This window comes from Sabethes cyaneus, chromosome 2 (assembly GCF_943734655.1).
Source record: "Sabethes cyaneus chromosome 2, idSabCyanKW18_F2, whole genome shotgun sequence".
NCBI lineage: Eukaryota > Metazoa > Arthropoda > Insecta > Diptera > Culicidae > Sabethes > Sabethes cyaneus.
In genome coordinates, this window is record NC_071354.1 from 85,748,882 (window position 1) to 85,761,979 (window position 13,098).

Sequence of the window (13,098 nt, forward strand, 5' to 3'; positions counted from 1 at the left end):
GCCAGTTTTGAGTTCCGATGGAACCGAAAACGGACGTTCCGGAGTGTCCACATTGGCTCAAAATGCATCCAAATGTCCACCCAAGAATTCGTCTTGAGAAATCCTGTCATTTGATACCCCATTTGACATATTTTCATAGAAAATCTAAAACGGCCAGTTCCAAGTTTCGGTAGAACCAAAAACGGACGTTCCGGAATGTCCACATTGGCTCAAAATACATCCAAATGTCCACCCATGAATTCGTCTTGAAAAATCCTGTCATTTGATACCCCATTTGTCATATTTCCAAAGAAAATTCAAAATGGCCAGCTTTGAGTTCCGATGGAACTGAAAACGGGCATTCCGGAGTGTCCACATTGGGTCAAAATGCATCCAAATGCCCACCCATGAATTCGTCTTGAAAAATCCTGTCATTTGATACCATATTTGCCATATTTTCAAAGAAAAATCAAAATGACCAGTTTTGAGTTCCGATGGAACCGAAAACGGACGTTCCGGAGTGTCCACATTGCCTCAAAATGCATCCAAATGTCCACCCAAGAATTCGTCTTGAGAAATCCTGTCATTTGATACCCCATTTGACATATTTTCAAAGAAAATCTAAAACGGCCAGTTCCGAGTTCCGGTAGAACCGAAAACGGACGTTCCGGAATGTCCACATTGGCTCAAAATACATCCAAATGTCCACCCATGAATTCGTCTTGAAAAATCCTGTCATTTGATACCACATTTGCCATATTTTCAAAGAAAAATCAAAATGGCCAGTTTTGAGTTCCGATGGAACCGTAAATGGACGTCCCGGAGTGGCCACATTGGCTCAAAATGCATCCAAATGTCCACCCAAGAACTCGTCTTGAGAAATCCTGTCATTTGATACCCCATTTGTCATATTTCCAAAGAAAATTCAAAATGGCCAGCTTTGAGTTTCGATGGAACTGAAAACGGGCATTCCGGAGTGTCCACATTGGGTCAAAATGCATCCAAATGCCCACCCATGAATTCGTCTTGGAAAGTCCTGTCATTTGATACCCCATTTGACATATTTTCAAAGAAAATCTAAAACGGCCAGTTCCGAGTTCCGGTAGAACCGAAAATGGACGTTCCGGAGTGTTCACATTGGCTTAAAATACATCCAAATGTCCACCCATGAGTTCGTCTTGGAAAATCCTGTCATTTGATACCACATTTGCCATATTTTCAAAGAAAAATCAAAATGGCCAGTTTTGAGTTCCGATGGAACCAAAAACGGACGTCCCGAAGTGTCCACATTGGCTTAAAATACATCCAAATGTCCACCCATGAATTCGTCTTGGACAATCCTGTCATTTGATACCACATTTGCCATATTTCCAAAGAAAATTCAAAACGGCCAGCTTTGAGTTCCGATGGAACTGAAAACGGCCATTCCGAAGTGTCCACATTGGGACAAAATGCATCCAAATGCCCACCCATGAATTCGTCTTGGAAAATCCTGTCATTTGATACCCCATTTGCCATATTTTCAAAGAAAAATCAAAATGGCCAGTTTTGAGTTCCGATGGAACCGACAACGGACGTCCCGGAGTATCCACATAGACTCAAAATGCATCCAAATGTCCACCCAAGAATTCGTCTTGAGAAATCCTGTCATTTGATACCCCATTTGACATATTTTCAAAGAAAATCTAAAACGGCCAGTTCCGAGTTCCGGTAGAACCGAAAATGGACGTTCCGGAGTGTTCACATTGGCTTAAAATACATCCAAATGCCCACCCATGAGTTCGTCTTGGAAAATCCTGTCATTTGATACCACATTTGCCATATTTTCAAAGAAAAATCAAAATGGCCAGTTTTGAGTTCCGATGGAACCGAAAACGGACGTTCCGGAGTGTCCACATTGGCTCAAAATGCATCCAAATGTCCACCCAAGAATTCGTCTTGAGAAATCCTGTCATTTGATACCCCATTTGACATATTTTCATAGAAAATCTAAAACGGCCAGTTCCAAGTTTCGGTAGAACCAAAAACGGACGTTCCGGAATGTCCACATTGGCTCAAAATACATCCAAATGTCCACCCATGAATTCGTCTTGAAAAATCCTGTCATTTGATACCCCATTTGTCATATTTCCAAAGAAAATTCAAAATGGCCAGCTTTGAGTTCCGATGGAACTGAAAACGGGCATTCCGGAGTGTCCACATTGGGTCAAAATGCATCCAAATGCCCACCCATGAATTCGTCTTGAAAAATCCTGTCATTTGATACCATATTTGCCATATTTTCAAAGAAAAATCAAAATGACCAGTTTTGAGTTCCGATGGAACCGAAAACGGACGTTCCGGAGTGTCCACATTGCCTCAAAATGCATCCAAATGTCCACCCAAGAATTCGTCTTGAGAAATCCTGTCATTTGATACCCCATTTGACATATTTTCAAAGAAAATCTAAAACGGCCAGTTCCGAGTTCCGGTAGAACCGAAAACGGACGTTCCGGAATGTCCACATTGGCTCAAAATACATCCAAATGTCCACCCATGAATTCGTCTTGAAAAATCCTGTCATTTGATACCACATTTGCCATATTTTCAAAGAAAAATCAAAATGGCCAGTTTTGAGTTCCGATGGAACCGTAAATGGACGTCCCGGAGTGGCCACATTGGCTCAAAATGCATCCAAATGTCCACCCAAGAACTCGTCTTGAGAAATCCTGTCATTTGATACCCCATTTGTCATATTTCCAAAGAAAATTCAAAATGGCCAGCTTTGAGTTTCGATGGAACTGAAAACGGGCATTCCGGAGTGTCCACATTGGGTCAAAATGCATCCAAATGCCCACCCATGAATTCGTCTTGGAAAATCCTGTCATTTGATACCACATTTGCCATATTTTCAAAGCAAAATCAAAATGGCCAGTTTTGAGTTCCGATGGAACCGAAAACGGACGTTCCAGAGTGTCCACATTGCCTCAAAATGCATCCAAATGTCCACCCAAGAATTCGTCTTGAGAAATCCTGTCATTTGATACCCCATTTGACATATTTTCAAAGAAAATCTAAAACGGACAGTTCCGAGTTCCGGTAGAACCAAAAACGGACGTTCCGGAGTGTCCACATTGGCTTAAAATACATCCAAATGTCCGCCCATGAATTCGTCTTGAAAACTTCGATACGATCATTCGATACCGCATTTGTCATATGTCACACAATTTCTGTCATCCGTCAGTTGCGTTTTGCCTCATCTGCAATCACAGCAAACAGTTTTCAGTTCGTTTGTTCTGCAAAAGTCTATAAATATAGGTGCGAACAATGATTTTCAAGCCTTCGGGTTTTGATGGTGTAGGAAAGAGGGCTTTTTGGAAACTCCACTCAAAAATGTCTTGGATTTTACGTTGTATAAACAAAATTAAAAGGTAAATATGTGCTATATTAATAGAATACAGTATAAACTAATAGAATTATATGAAATTAGGTCGGTTCTGGCCTGTGTCAGGACTTCCGGAGAGAATGAAGAAGAAATCTCCGAGCAACCAGTAGCCAGCAGAGTCGACCTACCAGAGTGTTCTAAATCGGCTGAGGAAAAAAAGCTGCCGACAGGCACAGAGTCGTTGTCCGACGATCCTGGTCCTTCTGGCTGCTGTTTTCCCTCCGCTCCCAGGCCATCAAGGACTGCTTCTGGCCGTTCTGGGGCGTTGCCTCGTCGGGGCCGGGTCCAGATTACTGTTCCAGCTACACGGTTTTGGTACAGAGATCGGACCTGGACACGAAGGCTTCGCTTCATAACGGGAAGCAGACATTATCGGTGGGTGCGCGGCCAGTGTAGAAGCTACCAATTATTAATATCACAAATTAGAGCAGAGCACATCTATATCATGCTTTTTGTCATCGCGGTAGACAGTTTGCCTCTTATTGCCTTCATACTTTTTTAAACCTTTATAAGGCAGTGGCAACTATATTGCCACCAATGAAATATATTTGTTTTGCCTCTATAATAATATCAACATTATTACAGAAGCAAAACTAATATTGTTCGTTGGTGGCAATATAGTAGCCACTGTCTTATAATGGGTTAAAAAATTTGATTTGTGTGAAGGAAAAAGAAAACAAAAGTGACAATCGAGTCGTATGAATAAGCCAGTTTGCTTTGTTTTCTCGTGTGTAATTTTCACGAGAGAATTAAAGCAAATTTTTTATTCATACGACTTAATGAAAATTTCAAGTAAAAAAAATTTCAAGTGTAAAAAGTAAAATTAATATGAATAAGAAAACAAAAAAATGAATTATAAAAAAAATTACGTCATACAAATTACAAAAGTGAAAAAAAAAATTAATAAACCCGAAGGCAAAAAAAAATAAAATAAAATTATATACAGAGTAAAAGAATTTTACAAAAATATAAATTTAGCAATCAAAAAAATTATTAACAAAATAAAATGAAATCAAATAAATCAGGAGCATAAAAATAACAAATTTCAGTGTTGAAATAGCAAAAGTTTTAAATTTTTAGTTTCAAAATTATGTTTCTAAATTTCAGTAAGCTTCAAATTTTCAGTTTCAAAATTTATAATATCTAAATTTCAGTGTTAAAAGAGCAAGTTTTAAATTTTCAGTTTCAAAATCCATGTTTCTAAATTTCGGTGTTAAAATAGTAAGTTTTAAATTCTCCGTTTCAAAATTTATGTTTCAAAATTGCAGTGTTAAAATAGCAAAAGTTTTAAATTTTTAGTTTCAAAACTTATGTTTCTACATTCGAGCGTTTGCCTAGTAAAAGTTTTATATTTTTAGTTTCAAAATTACATTTCTTAATTTCAGTAAGTTTTAAATTTTCAGTTTCAAAATTCATGTTTCTAAATTTCAGTATTAATATAGTAAATTTTAAATTTTTAGTTCCAAAATTCATGTTTCTAAATTTAAGTGTTAGAATAATAAGTTTTAAATTTTCCCTTTCAAAATTCATGTTTCTAAATTTCAGAGCCAAAATAGTAAGTTTTAAATTTTCAATTTCAAAATTTATATTTCTAAACTTCAGTGTTAAAATAGTAAGTTTTAAATTTACAGTTTCAAAATTCAAGTTTCTAAATTTCAGTGTTAAAATAGTAAATTTTAAATTTTTAGTTTCAAAATTCATGTTTCTAAATTTAAGTGTTAGAATAGTAAGTTTTAAATTTTCCCTTTCAAAATTTATGTTTCTAAATTTCAGTGTTAAAATAGTAAGTTTTCAATTCTCCGTTTCAAAATTCATGTTTCAAAATTTCAGTGTTAAAATAGTAAGTTTTAAATTTTTAGTTTCAAAATTTATATTTCTAAATTTAAGTGTTAGAATAGTAAGTTTTAAAATCTCCCTTTCAAAATTTACGTTTCTAAATTTCAGTGTTAGAATAGTAAGTTTTAAATTTTCCGTTTCAAAATTTATGTTTCTAAATTTCAGTGCCAAAATAGTAAGTTTTAAATTTACAGTTTCAAAATTCATGTTTCTAAATTTCAGTGTTAAGATAGTAAGTTTTAAATTCTCCGTTTCAAAATTTCTGTTTCAAAATTTCAGTGTTAAAATAGTAAGTTTTAAATTTTCAGTGTCAAAATTCATGTTTCCAAATTTCGGTGTTAAAATAGTAAATTTTAAATTCTCCATTTCAAAATTTATGTTTCTAAATTTCAGTGCTAAAATAGTAAGTTTTAAATTTACAGTTTCAAAATTCATGTTTCTAAATTTCAGTATTAAAATAGTAAGTTTTAAATGTTTAGTTCCAAAATTTATATTTCTAAATTTCAGTGTTAAAATAGTAAGTTTTAAATTTACAGTGTCAAAATTCATGTTTCTAAATTTCAGTGTTAAAATAGTAAGTTTTAAATTTTCAGTTTTAAAATTTATGTTTCTAAATTTCGGTTTTAAAATAGTAAGTTTTAAATTCTCCGTTTCAAAATTTATGTTTCTAAATTTCAGTGTTAAAATAGCAAAAGCTTTGAATTTTTAGTATCAAAATTTATGTTTCTAAATTCTCCAGTGTTTAACTAGTAAGTTTTAAATTTTCAGATTCAAAATTATGTTTCTAAATTTCAGTATTAAAATAGTAAGTTTTAAATGTTTAGTTCCAAAATTTATATTTCTAAATTTCAGTGTTAAAATAGTAAGTTTTAAATTTACAGTGTCAAAATTCATGTTTCTAAATTTCAGTGTTAAAATAGTAAGTTTTAAATTTTCAGTTTCAAAATTCATGTTTCTAAATTTCGGTGTTAAAATAGTAAGTTTTAAATTCTCCGTTTCAAAATTTATGTTTCAAAATTGCAGTGTTAAAATAGCAAAAGTTTTAAATTTTCAGTTTCAAAACTTATGTTTCTACATTCGAGCGTTTGCCTAGTAAAAGTTTTATATTTTTAGTTTCAAAATTACATTTCTTAATTTCAGTAAGTTTTAAATTTTCAGTTTCAAAATTCATGTTTCTAAATTTCAGTATTAATATAGTAAATTTTAAATTTTTAGTTCCAAAATTCATGTTTCTAAATTTAAGTGTTAGAATAATAAGTTTTAAATTTTCCCTTTCAAAATTTATGTTTCTAAATTTCAGTGCCAAAATAGTAAGTTTTAAATTTTCAATTTCAAAATTTATATTTCTAAACTTCAGTGTTAAAATAGTAAGTTTTAAATTTACAGTTTCAAAATTCATGTTTCTAAATTTCAGTGTTAAAATAGTAAATTTTAAATTTTTAGTTTCAAAATTCATGTTTCTAAATTTAAGTGTTAGAATAGTAAGTTTTAAATTTTCCGTTTCAAAATTTATGTTTCTAAATTTCGGTTTTAAAATAGTAAGTTTTAACTTCTCCGTTTCAAAATTTATGTTTCTAAATTTCAGTGTTAAAATAGCAAAAGTTTTGAATTTTTAGTATCAAAATGTATGTTTCTAAATTCTCCAGTGTTTAACTAGTAAAAGTTTTAAATTTTCAGATTCAAAATTATGTTTCTAAATTTCTGTGCCAAAATAGTAAGTTTTAAATTTTCAGTTTCAAAATTTATGTTTCTAAATTTCGGTGTTAAAATAGTAAGTTTTAAATTTACAGTTTCAAAATTTATATTTATAAATTTCAGTGCTAAAATAGTAAGTTTTAAATTTACAGTTTCAAAATTCATGTTTCTAAATTTCAGTGTTAGAATAGTAAGTTTTAAATTTACAGTTTCAAAATTCATGTTTCTAAATTTAAGTGTTAGAATAGTAAGTTTTAAATTTACAGTTTCAAAATTTATATTTATAAATTTCAGTGCCAAAATAGTAAGTTTTAAATTTTCTGTTTCAAAATTTATATTTATAAATTTCAGTGCTAAAATAGTAAGTTTTAAATTTACAGTTTCAAAATTCATGTTTCTAAATTTAAGTGTTAGAATAGTAAGTTTTAAATTTTCAATTTCAAAATTTATGTTTCTAAACTTCAGTGTTAAAATAGTAAGTTTTAAATTTACAGTTTCAAAATTCATGTTTCTAAATTTCAGTATTAAAATAGTAAGTTTTAAATGTTTAGTTCCAAAATTTATATTTCTAAATTTCAGTGTTAAAATAGTAAGTTTTAAATTTACAGTGTCAAAATTCATGTTTCTAAATTTCAGTGTTAAAATAGTAAGTTTTAAATTTTCAGTTTCAAAATTTATGTTTCTAAATTTCGGTTTTAAAATAGTAAGTTTTAAATTCTCCGTTTCAAAATTTATGTTTCTAAATTTCAGTGTTAAAATAGCAAAAGTTTTGAATTTTTAGTATCACAATTTATGTTTCTAAATTCTCCAGTGTTTAACTAGTAAAAGTTTTAAATTTTCAGATTCAAAATTATGTTTCTAAATTTCTGTGCCAAAATAGTAAGTTTTAAATTTACAGTTTCAAAATTTATATTTATAAATTTCAGTGCTAAAATAGTAAGTTTTAAATTTACAGTTTCAAAATTCATGTTTCTAAATTTCAGTGTTAGAATAGTAAGTTTTAAATTTACAGTTTCAAAATTCATGTTTCTAAATTTCAGTGTTAAAATAGTAAATTTTAAATTTTTAGTTTCAAAATTTATATTTCTAAATTTAAGTGTTAGAATAGTAAGTTTTAAATTTTCCGTTTCAAAATTTATGTTTTTAAATTTCAGTGCCAAAATAGTAAGTTTTAAATTTTCAATTTCAAAATTTATATTTCTAAACTTCAGTGTTAAAATAGTAAGTTTTAAATTTTTAGTTTCAAAATTCATGTTTCTAAATTTAAGTGTTAGAATAGTAGGTTTTAAATTTTCCCTTTCAAAATTTATGTTTCTATATTTCAGTGTTAAAATAGTAAGTTTTAAATTCTCCGTTTCAAAATTTATGTTTCAAAATTTCAGTGTTAAAATAGTAAGTTTTAAATATTTAGTTTCAAAATTTATATTTCTAAATTTAAGTGTTAGAATATTAAGTTTTAAAATCTCCCTTTCAAAATTTACGTTTCTAAATTTCAGTGTTAGAATAGTAAGTTTTAAATTTTCCGTTTCAAAATTTATGTTTCTAAATTTCAGTGCCAAAATAGTAAGTTTTAAATTTTCAATTTCAAAATTTATATTTCTAAACTTCAGTGTTAAAATAGTAAGTTTTAAATTTTTAGTTTCAAAATTCATGTTTCTAAATTTAAGTGTTAGAATAGTAAGTTTTAAATTTTCCCTTTCAAAATTTATGTTTCTATATTTCAGTGTTAAAATAGTAAGTTTTCAATTCTCCGTTTCAAAATTCATGTTTCAAAATTTCAGTGTTAAAATAGTAAGTTTTAAATTTTTAGTTTCAAAATTTATATTTCTAAATTTAAGTGTTAGAATAGTAAGTTTTAAAATCTCCCTTTCAAAATTTACGTTTCTAAATTTCAGTGTTAGAATAGTAAGTTTTAAATTTTCCGTTTCAAAATTTATGTTTCTAAATTTCAGTGCCAAAATAGTAAGTTTTAAATTTACAGTTTCAAAATTCATGTTTCTAAATTTCAGTGTTAAGATAGTAAGTTTTAAATTCTCCGTTTCAAAATTTCTGTTTCAAAATTTCAGTGTTAAAATAGTAAGTTTTAAATTTTCAGTGTCAAAATTCATGTTTCTAAATTTCGGTGTTAAAATAGTAAGTTTTAAATTCTCCATTTCAAAATTTATGTTTCTAAATTTCAGTGTTAAAATAGCAAAAGTTTTGAATTTTTAGTATCAAAATTTATGTTTCTAAATTCTCCAGTGTTTAACTAGTAAAAGTTTTAAATTTTCAGATTCAAAATTATGTTTCTAAACTTCAGTGTTAAAATAGTAAGTTTTAAATTTTTAGTTTCAAAATTCATGTTTCTAAATTCAAGTGTTAGAATAGTAAGTTTTAAATTTTCCCTTTCAAAATTTATGTTTCTAAATTTCAGTGTTAAAATAGTAAGTTTTCAATTCTCCGTTTCAAAATTCATGTTTCAAAATTTCAGTGTTAAAATAGTAAGCTTTAAATTTTTAGTTTCAAAATTCATGTTTCTAAATTTAAGTGTTAGAATAGTAAGTTTTAAATTTTCCGTTTCAAAATTTATGTTTCTAAATTTCAGTGCCAAAATAGTAAGTTTTAAATTTACAGTTTCAAAATTCATGTTTCTAAATTTCAGTGTTAAAATAGCAAAAGTTTTGAATTTTTAGTATCAAAATTTATGTTTCTAAATTTCTGTGCCAAAATAGTAAGTTTTAAATTTACAGTTTCAAAATTTATATTTATAAATTTCAGTGCTAAAATAGTAAGTTTTAAATTTACAGTTTCAAAATTCATGTTTCTAAATTTCAGTGTTAGAATAGTAAGTTTTAAATTTACAGTTTCAAAATTCATGTTTCTAAATTTCAGTGTTAAAATAGTAAATTTTAAATTTTTAGTTTCAAAATTCATGTTTCTAAATTTAAGTGTTAGAATAGTAAGTTTTAAATTTTCCGTTTCAAAATTTATGTTTCTAAATTTGAGTGCCAAAATAGTAAGTTTTAAATTTTCTGTTTCAAAATTTATATTTCTAAATTTCAGTGTTAAAATAGTAAGTTTTAAACTTACAGTGTCAAAATTTATGTTTCTAAATTTCAGTGTTAAAATAGTAAGTTTAAAATTTTCAGTTTCGAAATAACTGTTTCTATATTTCAGTATCAATTTTGAGTTACAGATTTAAATTAAATTTTTAAATCAAAATTTAAAATTTTGGCTTTTCGTTTTCTTATCAATTGAATTGTTTGTTTTGATCTTTGTTCTTCGTATGTTATGATATTTCTTCGTTTACTTTTGTTCTTTGCTTCTCTACTCAACTGTTTCGAAAGATTTTGCCAATTGTTCAATTATTTTCTAAATTTTGATGTTTATAATTTAAATTCTGAGTTTTCTAAATATCCAAATTTTAAATGACAATTGAAAATGTAACAAAATTTACACATGTCTACAGACCGACATTCAGTTACAACATTTGCATAACAAAATGTACACATACAAACAGATACACATTCATTCATACAAAAACATAATACGCCCAGACATACAACACCAACACAACGGGTTGCAAAAGAGTCCGCCTCCTCGTGGTGCAACCTGGGTAACGCTAAATGGACTCATATTAAAATATAATAATATAATGTTTATAATAATATATGACCTTCCTTCGATTCCTTCGATTCTCGATAACACCATTCGTATAAGAATAATTCTTGGAATTCACCTCAATATCATAAGATTTACGAAATACCCGATCATAAACTTGTGTTCTGTTTTCATTAATTTTAAATAAATAATTGCTTATAGTAATTGTACGAATATCAAACGCTCATGCCCTTTTTATCCCAGCATCGACCAATCACGACTGTGGTAATGCTCTTCGGCAGAGGAACTATGCCATTAGCGCGAAGCATTTTTAGTCCACGAGTGTTGGTGGCTTTCATGGATAAGCCTAGGGTATCCGAGTCGCTCTCTACACACATCAGTACATTTATAAAGGCAACATTAAGTTCACAAAGTAATAATATCAAATGAACTATATGAATGTACAAGCGAAACTTGTGAAATGATATTCGTGCAAAACAATAAGCATGTTAAAGTTCCTTAAAACATTAATATATCGCTTTTTAATAGCTTAAGTTTATGGGAAACACGTGTGTCCCTTTTTCAGCAAAAAGGAAGGATACACAAAAGGGAGGAAGTAAGCCTCCAAGGATCCGTCCGGATGCTGAGTTCTGTTGGAAAATATCATGCGCTGAGTTAACTCTGAGGGTTTTTTATCAAACCAGGTGTAAAATTTGATCACAGTGCAGCTATAGTTTGTAGCAGGCAACAGCGGTATTGTCTAATCTATTCTTTATTAGCATGAGCATTGGATAATCTATACCTATAAAGAAGGATTTCTGTCTGTCTGTCTGTCTGTCTGTCTGTCCTGTGTTCCTTATAGAATCAAAAACTACTGAACCAATCGGCGTGAAAATTTGCATGTAGAGGTTTTTGGGGCCAGGAAAGGTTTTAGTGATAGTTAGAGACCCCTCCCCCCACTAAGAGGGGGGGCTCCCATACAAATGAAACACAAATTTCTGCATAACTCGAGAACTAATCAAGCAAGTAGAACCAAATTTGGCATGTGGGTGTTTTCGGTGACAAGAATTTATTCTAGGGTAATTTGAGACCCCTCCCCTCTTTATAAGGGGAATTATAACTCTTCTCCCCTTTAAGAGGGGGGGGTTTCCATACAAATTTCCTCATAACTCGAGAACTAATCAAGCAAATGGAACCAAATTTGGCATGTGTGTGTTTTTGGAGACAAAATTTTTTTCTATGATGAATTGGGACCCCTCCCCACTTTAAGTGGGGGGGGGGGCTCCTATACAAACGAAATACAAATTTCCTTATAACTCGAGAGCTACTCCAGCAAATGGAACCAAATTTGGCATGTAGGTGTTTTTGGAGGCAAGAATTTTTTCTATGATGAATAAGAACCTCTCACCACTTTAGGAGGGGGGGCTCCTATACAAATGAAATACAAATTTCCTCATAACTCGAGAACTAATCAAGCAAATAGAACCAAATTTGGCATGTGGGTGTTTTCGGTGACAAGAATTTATTCTATGGTAAATTGAGACCCCTCCCTCTTTATAAGGGGAATTGTAACTCCTCTCCCCTTTAAGAGGGGGGGCTTCCATACAAATTTCCTCATAACTCGAGAACTAATCAAGCAAATGCAACCAAATTTGGCATGTGAAGGTTTTCGAGAGCAAGAAAATTTTCTATGGTGAATTAGGACCCCTCCCCAAGTTAAGAGGAGGGGCTCCTGTACAAATGAAATACAAATTTCCTCATAACTCGAGAACTAATCCAGCAAATCGAACCAAATTTGGCGAGTAGGTGTTTTTGGAGGCAAGAATTTTTTCTGTGATGAATTAGGACCTCTTCCCACATTAGGAGGGGGGGCTCCAATACAAATGAAATACAAATTTCCCCATAACTCGAGAACTAATCAAGCAAATAGAACCAAATTCGGCATGTGGAGGTTTTTGGAGGCAAAAATATTTTCTACGGTGAATTAGGATCCTTCCACACTTCAAGAGGGGGGGCTTCTACACAAATGAAATACAAATTTCCTCATAATTCGAGAACTAATCAAGCAAATGGAACCATATTTGGCATGTGGGTGTTTTTGGAGGCAACCATTTTTCCCATTATGAATTAGGACTTCTTACCTTTTTAGGAGGGGGGGGGGGCTCCCATTCAAACGAAATACAAATTTTCTCATAACTTTAGAACTAATCAAGCAAATGGAACCAAATTTGGCATGTGAGAGTTTTAGATGGCAGAATTTTTTTTCTGTGGTGTATTACGACCCCTTTCCCTTTTAAGAGGGTGGGCTCCCATACAAATGAAATACAAATTTCCTTATAATTTGAGTACTAATCAAGCAAATGGAACCAAATTTAGCATGTAGGAGATTTTTGAGTCTTGAATTTATTTTATGATAGAGACCTCTCACCCCTGTGGTAGGGGGATATGGACTCTCATACAAATAAAACAGAAATTTTTGCGAAACTCAAAAACTAATCCAACTCGAGAAATTCGAGACTCTTCCATAAAACTTTAATCAATAACAAGACCACAAAAACTATCTATAGTAACACTAGATCACTCAG